Source organism: Lissotriton vulgaris, chromosome 1_1 (genome assembly GCF_964263255.1).
Source record: "Lissotriton vulgaris chromosome 1_1, aLisVul1.2, whole genome shotgun sequence".
Classification (NCBI taxonomy): Eukaryota; Metazoa; Chordata; class Amphibia; order Caudata; family Salamandridae; genus Lissotriton; species Lissotriton vulgaris.
The window spans coordinates 569,182,492-569,194,891 of NC_141685.1; the positions used below are offsets into that span (position 1 = coordinate 569,182,492).

Here is a 12,400-nt window from a genome sequence, read left to right on the forward strand (position 1 = left end):
CGTAAATGCTGGCCAGCCATTGGAGGAAAGGGGCGTCACTCTCCTTAAGCCCCGTCTTTTTCAGAATAGGGGGCGTGTTTTTTGGGTTCTTTCTCACCGTGACATCATCCGTCACTCAACAAAAAACACGCCCCCGATTCTGAAAATGTCGGAGCTTTGCGGCAGCCATTTCTGCCCGACCGCGTCCGGCCCTTACATCCATCCGCTTATTATTAATTATACTATTTGTTTTTAAACCGGTTCTCTGCCAGTATTATAGCATTTCTGATAAACGACTTGTGGAACGTCAGTCACGATTTGCTGCACCGTGGACGTGGAGGGAGAATCTTAATTATGTACGTTAAACCACACATTCGTATTCTTAAGGTATGTGTTTTCTCATGATAGCAATGAGCAGAGTGTTAGTCCAGGGAACAATTTTCTTATAAATGGCCCGTCTGTTTGTTGACGTGAATGGCGCCCACAGGCGGGGCTAGGGAGCCATGCACCTGAGCAGCCCTGGACAAACCGAAACCCACATGAAGGCAGGCACACCCTGCGGAGATACACAGATACACAGCAGCTCTCACTACTGTTTACCTTTCCTTGCGACAGCTCCCTGCATCCTGTGTATCGGCAACGCCAGTACCTGTGTTAATCAAGGTCACTGCTGCCGAGAAAACATTTTAGTTATGAAGTCCAAAAGAGGGGATTGAGACACTTCATTTCCAACATTGATGATCCCGGAAACGCTCTAGAGCGGGGCGAGGCTTGTGAGGGCGCAGCAGTTCAAAACATGAACAAGAAGCGTGGGGAAGTTCTGGCCGCTGGGGAGGGTTGTGACAGCTCCGGCGATGAAAGGAGAAACTTGACAAGGTGAGAAGGGGTAGGGAAGGAGTGAGGTTTGTGTAAGGGGCGGGAGAGAGAGGCGTGAGAGGGAGTGGAAGGCAAGTCCGCTCCAATGGCATCCAAAGTCAGCTAAAGCGCCAACGTCGTGCAGAGAGGGAGACGAGTCGCAGGCACTCGTTCACTGCACTCTGTATTTTCTGGTCAACGGAACAACGCAGCAGGAGTGAAAGAGGGTGTCTATAACAAGAGGGGCAGGGGCGGAGAGTGTGGCTCGCTCCCTCCGCGTCCCATCACCCGGAAGACACAAGCGTGCTCTCACCAGAGACATCCGTGTGTCCCCAGCAGGGTCTGTGCGCTCCCGCATCGGACAGCTCTCCCAACCTCCGGACACCAGTGTGCATCGCGCCGCCGTACTCCACAGGTATTTTCAAGAAACAAGGGGGACCCAGAGGGTAGCTAAGAACCATGGGTATAACTAAGTTATGGAAACAGAGGTTCCAAGCTTATTTAGAATCATCACAATACAGTATAGAACACAATAGGCTGCTATACGCGAAAATCTCCTTGCCCAGCCGGACAGGGAATTTATTTATGAAACAGTGTCAATTATAGTTACAGTATGTTTTTCACAAGTAGTGTGGCACAAGCCTGTGCCGTACTGAAGGAGAAAGAAAAATAGAACAGAGTGAAAGGGGTGTTTTTCAGGCAAGAAAAAGGAGCAAAACAGGGCACTGTAAGTAAATTAAAAGATAATGACAGTGTCGCCTGGAGTGGAACATACACAATCACCTTTACAATATACTGTATGTATGCCCACTCATGGGTGTCGACGTTTCGATCCCTATTGCTCAATTACATAACTGGGATCATCATCAGGACTTAAAATTAGATTTGCCTGAATGTAACAAAGCCTCTGATTGAGAGGTTATGAGTTGGGGAAAAGAACTGGTCTTAGAATGGAACATCCGGGTGGGAAGTTCTTTGGATATCCAAGCATACACGCCGGTAGCGTTGGATATATTCTCATGTATCCCGTTGCGGCATTGAGCCGGACCGTTAGTTGCTATGTTTTACACTCCTATTAGAATCCATTGGGAATTTGGAGGGAAGGTATCCTGGTTCTTTTCAATTGCGCCTGGTTTGGCGGGCTTAAAATAGTGGATAAGGATATTGAGTTGTTCGAGTAGGGCTCAATGGCCGTCTACTTTTTTCACGATCAATGTCGGAATGGGACGCAAGTCGGATTGGAGCTCGCGTAGGAACAGGATACTCTGTCTCGATGCCGGTTCCTTATCCACTATTTTTTGGATATCCAAAGAACTTCCCACCCGGATGTTCCAATCTAAGACCAGTTCTTTTCCCCAACTCATAACCTCTCAATCAGAGGCTTTGTTACATTCAGGCAAATCTAATTTTAAGTCCTGATGATGATCCCAGTTATGTAATTGAGCAATAGGGATCGAAACGTCGACACCCATGAGTGGGCATACATACAGTATATTGTAAAGGTGATTGTGTATGTTCCACTCCAGGCGACACTGTCATTATCTTTTAATTTACTTACAGTGCCCTGTTTTGCTCCTTTTTCTTGCCTGAAAAACACCCCTTTCACTCTGTTCTATTTTTCTTTCTCCTTCAGTATGGCACAGGCTTGTGCCACACTACTTGTGAAAAACATACTGTAACTATAATTGACACTGTTTCATAAATAAATTCCCTGTCCGGCTGGGCAAGGAGATTTTCGTGTATAGCAGCCTATTGTGTTCTATACTGTATTGTGACGATTCTAAATAAGCTAGGAACCTCTGTTTCCATAACGCCGTACTCCACAGGGGCAGCATTTCCGCACAGGCCGGCCCTGGGAAACTACACTCGGTGAGTAGACGCGTTATCTGAGGCGATCAGCTCCGATAGTAAACCCAGCCTCCACTGCAAGGCGCTAGGAACTGGGCAGTGCTGTATTAGTAGCCTTCACAACCACAAGCTCAGGCGCACCACAGCTAGACGTGCACTCATTACAGTCTGGTCCCTCCTTGTCACTCTGTCACCCTGTTGTCACAGTCTCATCTTTCCTGTTTGCTTTGTCCATTCACCACAGGCAGCGTTTTATTTTCAAACCACAGAATTCATAAAGCTCCTCTCCACACCCATCACTACCATCAAAGAGTAACGGTATGCCAGTGGTGGGGGCCCCCTTGCAAAGTACAAGCAGGGAGCCCCCTCCATGGTCCGTGGACAGTCCGGAGCTCTCAGATCAGGGACCCCTCCTCCCAAGCTCTATCCCCCCCCCCCCGCAGGGGGTGCGGGGGCTTTTGTTACTCCACTGCGTTAATACCTGTCCTTGTCAGGTTCCTGCGTTTACTTTCATCTCGCTCCACTCACACTTTCAAGATCTAGAATTTGCCATCTGTTCATTTTATTAACATGATACATATATAATGCACATACGCAAAGGGGTTTTCATCCAGCCCTTTTCATCCATTGATGGGTTGTTGTTGGGCATTCTCGTTTTAAATCTGCCTACTATAGCATTGAGCAGGGGGTCAGCCCGCTTCAGAGAGGGTTCACTTCTCTGAGGGACGGCATTTTCCCTTTCATGAGGAACAGATCCAAACATAAATTAGTTCCCTTAAGTGCCAGGGTCTCTTGTGGCAATGTGTGCTTTTTGGAACCAAATCATATTTTGTTTTTAGCCAATGTGTTTTAGATGGGCAAGGTCCAGCATCTTGCCCCAACAAAAACGTTTTGCAAAAAAAATAGCAAACAAAACAAGCACCAACAAAGCTAATAGTCTGACAGCTAATTTCAGCCCCGTTGACTTTGCCAATGCTTGTTTCCATCATGGACTCTAAGCCTTTCCATTGATCCTGGTTCTCTCCATACCTTGTTCTCTTTCTCATACTTGTCTTTCCATCACAGACTCTATGCCTGCCCACTTTCTGTGACCCTCATGCCTGTCCACTTTCTGTGACCCTCGGAGCTCCGCCCAAAGGAGGGCCGATTAAAGTCAGTCAGGAAGTTTTTTTTTTTAAAATCAACAATCCACATTCAACAGTTTTCCTAAAATACATTTCGGAAACCGAGTTTCAATCCGGCGTTGGACAACTTTTCATTTAAAAACATACTAATTTAAATGTACTTCGCACTGTGGGCTAGATGATAACTGTACAGGAAGAATTCTTGAGACGTGCTACTTAATCTATCTTGCATATTTGCACACATCAACGAATATTTATTTGTGCACGTTGCTCTAATAGCGCATCATCCAGGATGTGCACAAATTCAATAGTTTTTCACACAAGTGCAGGAACAAATGATGCCAAAGCTTGTTGCTCGTGGCCATTGTCATTGTTCAACGTTGAAAGAATATGTATATTTTAGCAGCACTTGGGAAAATGAATTGATATGTTAGAAACCTTTGTTCTTTATTTTTTATTTATTTAATGCAATTTTATATAGCGCGAACTTTACCCGAAGGGGTCAGAGCGCTTTCCATAAGAACCAGTTGCAAAACATAAGGATTTAGGATTACATGCGTTACATAAAAGATACAAACAGAAACAAATGCAAATTTACAAGATGTAAAGTCACACAAGGAAGAGATACAAACAGAAAGAAAAATTGCAAATGTACAAGTAGTAAAGTCACTCAAGGAAGAGATAAGAATGAATATACTCTAAGAGTCAAATAGGAATGGTAGATAGTACAAAGGTCTACTGCATATACTAGTGAGTTATCTCTATATACATATATATATATATATACATATATATATATATATATATATATATACACACACACACATAGTAGATTTTCTCAGGTCAAGACCCTAAACAAGCATTTACAATGCAATGGTCTCTGCATTATTAAAGGTAGAGCTATTGGCATTGCTCATGACAGTTTTTAAAAAAAACATAAACGGTATTGTCATTTACAAGGGCAATAGGTGAGCATTAGTGAGTAGTAGTGCGTATTCGCGGACACAGAGCCATACACACACACACAGCCACGCACACACACAGAGAGCCGTGTGTGTGCGTGGCTCTGTCTGTGTGTGTGTGTGTGGCTCTGTGTCCGGGAATACTCTCTACTACTGTCTAATGCTCACCTGTTGCCATTGTAAATGACAATACCATTTATTTATGTTAAAAAAAAATGAAATTGCAGGTTAAAAATTAGACTTGTCACACAAAATAAGGGCCATCTCTACCCCCGCAAATACAGCGCGTTTTGGTTGTGTTCATGTTGTATCCGTGCAATGTCGTAAAGCAGCTCCGAAAAAGTTGTTACTGAAAAGCCAAAACGTTTTTGTTTTCTTCATGTACATTATTTTCCATTCTTTTTTTATTCCCACGCCTTTACCTTGTTTCTCTCTCTTCTCGTTGCATTATTGTCCTTCCCCCTCACCCCAATCGTTTGTTTGCACCAATTACTATTATCTTCCCCTCGTGTCAATTTCTTTCCGCTCGTATTTTCCTTCGGTAGTCACGGTCTCCTCTTATTTTCCTCCTTTAATTCGCATTTTATTTTTTGCATTTATTAGACATTGAACGAGACTGTCGTTGCAAGAAATCAGCTCCGAAGGCAAGGTAAAAAAAACTGAGCCTGTTCAGCGCCTTACAGAGATGCAGCCAGAGGGCCAATTTGGACAGCGTACCTCAGATCGGCGAGCTTCTGCTTCTGTCTGCTAAAGGGGCATCTTCTACAATGGGCGTGGCTAGAGCGCAGTCGTCCAATAGGGCAGAGCTACGAAAATAGCCGAAGGGCAGGACAAATACGTTTTAGGTGAGATGCGAGATATTAGACAACAGAAATAATGGCCCCCAATGTCACGGTTTGTACGCCTCCAGGGCACTCACTGTGAAAAGAGCGTACTCAAGTCTGTAACCCCGTGGAGGAAGTCTTCCGGGACAGTGAGGGCTGGATTTCCGGTTGGCACCTGCGTGGTTCTTTTGGGGATGGGAGTGTCGTATGTTCGGGGCGGGTCACTTTTCTAGCCAGTCAGAATGTTTTGTCTGGAGGCTCTACTGGAAGCATTCGTAGCACCGCCCCTCAGCCTGTCAATCAGTTAAAAGTCAGAATTGCATTAGAGGGGACAGGATGCATGAGAAGTACTGAGAGGAGGTAAGTAACTTTTTGGGAAATGTCTTGATTGTGGAAGGTCGGCATGGTGGAACTGCTAAACCGGGCTAGTAGAAGTACTGCGTTTTTTGTGGTGTTTATGTCTTCAGGCTAATAAAGGTTAACTTTCGACCCATTTGGATTTTAATTTCTATTTTTATATGAATTTCAACAGAAATCTTAGGTGCCCATCATTTACTATGAGAGTTGCCTTTAAGGTAGTGAGCATTCGTCATTATTCATATGTGGTGCTTGGTACATAAATTGCTATGAATAATGAATGACCTTTCTGTTTTGTCAAATCTACATGCATATAACCCGTCTCAATTCCGAAATGAATGAGCTGTTTTGGTCGGCCTTTGCACAGTTAGTATTCAACTTTATCTATCAAATCAATCAGTCAGCATTTGCAGAGCGCAGCCCTGCCACCTCTAAGGGTATCTGGGTGCTGTTTCCGACAAAGAGTCAGGACTTGAGTTTCTTTCTGAAGTCTTCCAGGGAGGTTGCTGTTTGGAGGTGGAGGGGTAGGGTCAGGGTGTTCCAGGTCTTGGCAGCTATGTACGAGAAGAAGCACAGGGGTCTTGTGGGTAGGTGGAAGTTTAGTCTATGATTGATGTAGGATGGTCCTTGGTTGTATAGCACCTTGTAGGCATGCTTGCGGAGCCACAACAACCAACAAACATCAGCCAAAAGATAACCACTCCGACACCACAATCACCATGTTATACTATGTTATGTTATGATACAATTATAACGTGCACGGATACTCAAGAGTGTCCCGGCACGGAGTGCTATTGTTGGAAGCTGAGGAGGCTAAGAATACAGAGGCTTAAACAAAAAGCAGGGTTTTGAGATGCTTCTTGAACAGCCTAGTATTTTGTATGTTGCGCAGTTCCAGTGTAAGGGTATTCCAAGCTTCAGCTGCCTTAAAAGATGGGTAGCTGCCCCCCAAACGAGTAAGGCAGAAGCGGGGGATGACTGCCAGACGCTGCGCAGCGGAACGCAGACGCCTTCGAGGAACATAGATGGCGAAGCGTCTCCTAAATTAAAGTGGCCTCAATCTGTGTAGAGCTCCATGCACCAAAGTAAGGGCTTTAAACTGGGCACGGCAGGCCACGGGAAGCCAATGGAGATCCCGTATGTGTTGATTCATGCTTGATCTTCCTGGGATACCGAGCAGCAGATGTCATCCATCCACTCCAAGACATACAGAAATATAGACACGAGAAAAGAGTGAGATGATTGTAACTTATTGTCCGGTAGAACAACAAACAATAGTCTGGATTTGTAGCTTAATGAGGTCACCCTTTCTGGGGAGGTATCCGATGTGTGCGAGGAATAGGGACGAGATGTATTAAACGGTCTCTAAGACCTGAACCTCATAAATTAGTTTTACGTACAAAGCCGTCTTGTACAACTCAATAATCCACTCTTCTTGTCTGGGTGGGGGGGAGTCACCAATGTTTCAAGATACAGTTCTTGGCTGCAGTTATTGCATAGGCTCACGAAATGCCTTTCTTGGTTCAAGAGTGTAGGGGAGTCAGTCATGTCTTATTAGTACCAGTCGTTTGGTTAGTGACCCTGGTGTGGAAGTACAAACAATGTTGGGAGACTAATGAATACCAGCTGCTAGGGACTCTAACACAAGCAGGAATAATAGTGGTGAGAGTATGCATACCTGGCTCACGCCTCTGTTCATGACAAAAGGGTATGCAAAAACACCCCCACAATTCACTTGTGCAGTAGAAGAATCATACAGCCATTTGACTCTGGAGATGAACTCGTCTCCCAGGTCCAATCGCCTAACTGTGAACAAATATGCTGATTCAATACTGTCACCCCTTTCTTAGTGTTCAGAGATAGGGCCATCATAGGAGTCTTTGCCAAACTAGAGTAAATGTGGTAAGGTGTGCATGTGATTACATGACATACATCCAGGCACAAAGCCCATTTGTGAGTGGTGACCTAGTGTTGGTATTAGCTGTTTTATCATGGACATCCATATACCTGCCACTACCTTAATTTCCAAATTTAGCAGGGGGATTGGACAGTAATCCCCACTTTGCTTTTCTGGATTTTGGGAGAATGGCAAGCAGAGCCCTGTTAGGGCGAGCTGCACGGCTGCCAGATTGGTCTGCTTCCTTAAAGGCTCCATAGAGAGTATCTACAAGCTCATCTATAGTCCATTTATAAAACCCCTCTAGGTAGCTGTCCACCACTAGGGCTTTGTTGTAGGAAAGGTGTGTGATGGTAAGTGCTATATCCTCTTTCGTTATTTCCCTTTCTAGAAGAAGTTGTCCCTCATTATTCAGATGAGGTAATTTTATGTTGTCAAAAAATCCATTCTCCCGTTTCTCATCTCGCATTAGTTCTGCGCTATGTAATTTACCATAGTTGGCAGCAAAGGTTTACGCTATATCCTGCAGTTCCTGGACAAAGCACCAGTGCTGTTCATATTGGCAGGTATGCATATCATTGCTTCTTGCTGTCTCAGTGAGTAACCCTATTTTTCACCTTGTTCGTAAAGGTGGACGTTTAGCCTGTAAAACATATATGCAGCTTTTGAGGGTTAAAGATTGTGCAGTTTGATTATTATTTTTTTTCCCTTTGAACTCCGTCAGGTGTGCTACCTATTCCCCAGTTAAGGACTTAATATTTCTTTCAAGAATAACCTGTTCATTGGCCCTCTCCTTATTGACTATCACTAAGTCCCACAGTATTTTTTGCTGACTTAATGACCCTGCATTCTCCTTACTATAATGGAAGACATTTAACTGCCACGGTTTTCGGATAGGACTCTGCAAACTCCAATTGACACATGCATTCTGGCGCTCAGAGGTAGAGCCCCATAAAATATCACTTTCAATTTGTTGGAAATGGGCTCTCTGAAGGGTCACCCCCAAACCCTTTGCCTTCCTCCCCCTCTTTTCACTAACTTTCTTTTGCTGGCCTTAGAGCTGTGAGCTATTTACCAGTGCTGAAGTGCATTTGCTCTCACCTCTAATCAGGATAACATTGGCTCATACCCAATTGGCATATTTATTTTACTTGTAAGTCCCCAGTAAAGTGCACTAGAAGTGCCCAGAGCCTGTAAATTAAATACTAATGCTACTTTTGGGCCTGCTTATATTTACAACAAGGGGTGGTGAGGGACAGAGTCTCTGAATTAAGCAGAAAGCTCTCACCCAGTCAAGAGATCAGGGCTAGATCCAACACCGTTTTTTAGCTCACTGCACCATCCCAGTTTCAGAACCTGGCTGTATGCAAATTAGTCTGTTCCTGTCCCAGTGCATGATGGGAACAGGGCAAACCAAACTACAAAAGCCAATTCTTACACTGGGAAGGAAACAAGCTCCCGGGGACCGGTTTCTGGCATTACAGCCGTCTTCGGCCCGGTTTGCTTGAATCCTGATGGTGCAATGAGCAAGGGTCTCACATCTGAGAATACCCTTCCACGCTTAGGGTGGACAAAAATATTTACAACAAGGGGTGGTGAGGGACAGAGTCTCTGAATTAAGCAGAAAGCTCTCACCCAGTCAAGAGATCAGGGCTAGATCCAACACCGTTTTTTAGCTCACTGCACCATCCCAGTTTCAGAACCTGGCTGTATGCAAATTAGTCTGTTCCTGTCCCAGTGCATGATGGGAACAGGGCAAACCAAACTACAAAAGCCAATTCTTACACTGGGAAGGAAACAAGCTCCCGGGGACCGGTTTCTGGCATTACAGCCGTCTTCGGCCCGGTTAGCTTGAATCCTGATGGTGCAATGAGCAAGGGTCTCACATCTGAGAATACCCTTCCACGCTTAGGGTGGACAAAAATATTTACAACAAGGGGTTGTGCCACCCACTAGAGTAGGCCCTTAACCATGTCTCAGGCTTGCAACCGCCGAACCTGTGTGTGCCGTTTTAAACCACTATGGCGACCTGGAAAGTTAAACCTCTTGCCTGGCATACCCTTCTTTTTCAATACATATGTCACCCCTAACATTGGCCATGGACATCCCAAGGGCAGGATGCAGTGTATTGAAAAAGTTGGGACATGTACGTTTACCTTTTACACGTCCTGGTAGTGAAAAACCTTAAATTCATTTTTCACTACAGTAAGGCGTTACTTTATTACTTTTCGTAAGTATATTTTCCAATTGGGAAGAAATAAGACCTCCATGTCTGGTGTCTCTGGAATCACAATTTAAAATCACACTTATGGTGAAGTTGGATTTTAAATTACCATTCTGAAAATACCACTTTTAGAAAGCTGGCATTTCCTTACTTTAGCAAACACAAGGAGTTAATGGACAGAGCGCGGAAACTTTTCACTCACCCCCAGTCACAAATCTGGGTTGAATCCATCACCATTCTTTAGCTCACTTCACCACCTCAGTTCAGACCCAGCTATATACAAATCAGTCTTGACCCTGTGCTTCATGGGAACGGTCCAGACCAAACTGCCAAGCCAGGTCTTCCCTGAAACGAAAACAAGCATCCTGGACCGGTTTCTGGGTAACGCCCTTCATCAGTCAGGCTAGTTTGAATCCAGTGGCAAAGTGAGCAAGGGACCCACGTGTGGGCATACCCTGCTAACTTAGTTCGAACAAAGCAAACACAAGAAGATGATGGATGGAGCACTGAAACTTTTCAGGCACTCACCCCCAGTCACAGATCTGGGTTAAATCCATCACCATTCTTTAGCTCACTTCGCCACCTCAGTTCAGACCCAGCTATATACAAATCAGTCTTGACCCTGTGCCTCATGTGAATAGTCCAGCCCAAACTGCCAAGCCAGTACTTCCCTGAAGTGGAAACAAGCATCCTTGGACTGGTTTCTGGGTAACACCATTCATCAGCCAAGCTAGCTTGAATCCAGTGGCAAAGTGAGCAAGGGGCCCACGTCTGGGCATACCTTGCCAACTTAGGGGGAACAAAGCAACCACAAGGAGATGATGGACGGAGCGCTGAAACTTTTCAGACACTCACCCCCTCGGCGAAGTTAACTAAAGAATGGTGATGGATTCAACTCACATCTTTAAGTGGGGGTGAGTGTCTGAAAAGTTTCAGCGCTCTGGCCATCATCTCCTTGTGTTCGATTTCCTTACTTTAGCCATTTGGTGCCTGCTGCCTGTCTCTGTTGGCTGATGGCTGGGCTTTGTGTATTCCTTCTGACAGCCACCCACAATGGGAACTTGCGTATGACTTGTTGGGTCTTTCTGGGAAGATGGGAGGGAGAAGCTGGGCAGAGCCTCACACAAAGGGTTGCTTACTCCCCTGTAGTTAGTCTGGAGCCAGTGCAGGAAGGGAAGACCTCTGTGCACTTCAAAGACCTTTCTTTGAAGTCTCCTTCACTTCAGAGGCACAACTGGGTATTCGTAGTGATACCACCACTTCAGTACACTTCTTGACCTGCAACCACTTTGCCAGGAAGAACTGCTGTGCTGCTGAAAGGACTGCCACTCTGCTGAACCTCTACTTTGTTGGATCCTGCCTTGCTGTGCTGCCCTGCTGTCTGCTGTTCCCCTGACTGGGTGAGAAGGACTGGACCTGCATCACTTGAACCCAGAGTGACTGCAAGGGCTAGCTGGCGGACCTCCTGACCTGAAGCCTCAAGCCAACTTACCTGCTTCTGCACCTGGTATCTGCCATTAGTGAGTCTGCCATGCCAAGTGGTGTCAGCCCTGTACTGGACCCTTGCAAAATGAGTCCTAAGGTGCTTTCTTCAGCAAAACCCATGCATCCTCTTTCAAATCAGCTTAGTTGCGTGGATCGGAGCCGGCGCATCGCTCATGTTGCATGACCGGAACGAACACATCGCCCTTGCTGTATGGATCGTCCCAGACGCATCACCTTTGGAACCACCACTTCAAAAGGTCTCTGCATCTCTGTCAATGGCATCCTCTATGACAAAACTCCGCATCGCAGCTCATTGGAGCCAACACGTCATCACCGCTGCGCCGATTGGAACTGGTGCATCCCGAGTCGATCGATACTGACCCATTGCTTTGGCTACGACCGATTCTATGTTGACGCAGCCAGGGTCAAGGTACTTTTGTTCTGAGGGCCTCACTGGGTCTCTTTATCCGGCTTGTGCTTCTTACCCTGACTAGGATTGTGGTTACTGCTTTACTAAGGCTCCTACCCAAGTCAGCCAACTACCCAGTTCCTAACAGCGGGGTTCTTGCTGGGTTTGAACCGCTCACATTTTGCTCCAGATTCCCTCTGAAAGGCTCAAAGGGATCTGACTGCACCTTTGAGTTTGAAAAACGATTTTTGCTGTGTTGGTGTTCTGCATAGTTGAGCACTACTGTCAGCATGCAGAGCAAGGTGCACCATTATGCAATTATTGATTTATGGATTTATCTGAGCGGCACTGACAGTAAGATTTTTTATTTTTTTTTACCTTCCGCTGCTTGTTGAATAGTCTTGGCTGGTAGTGTATGGCCATTCAGAAGGCAGAG

The 12,400-nt window shown here is 45.5% G+C and overlaps 1 protein-coding gene across 2 annotated transcripts in view; it reads left to right on the plus strand.

Moving 5' to 3' along the window:
- The first annotated feature begins 5,815 nt into the window (after positions 1 to 5,815).
- KYAT3 (kynurenine aminotransferase 3) overlaps positions 5,816 to 12,400 on the plus strand; it is a 425,395-nt gene continuing 418,810 nt past the window's right edge. Inside the window, exon 1 of one of the 2 annotated variants that reach the window (XM_086953965.1) lies at positions 5,816 to 5,952. The gene's annotated coding sequence lies outside the window, so the exon portion shown is untranslated. The remainder of the gene's footprint in view (positions 5,953 to 12,400) is intronic. The other variant, XM_086953966.1, reaches the window with a different exon arrangement.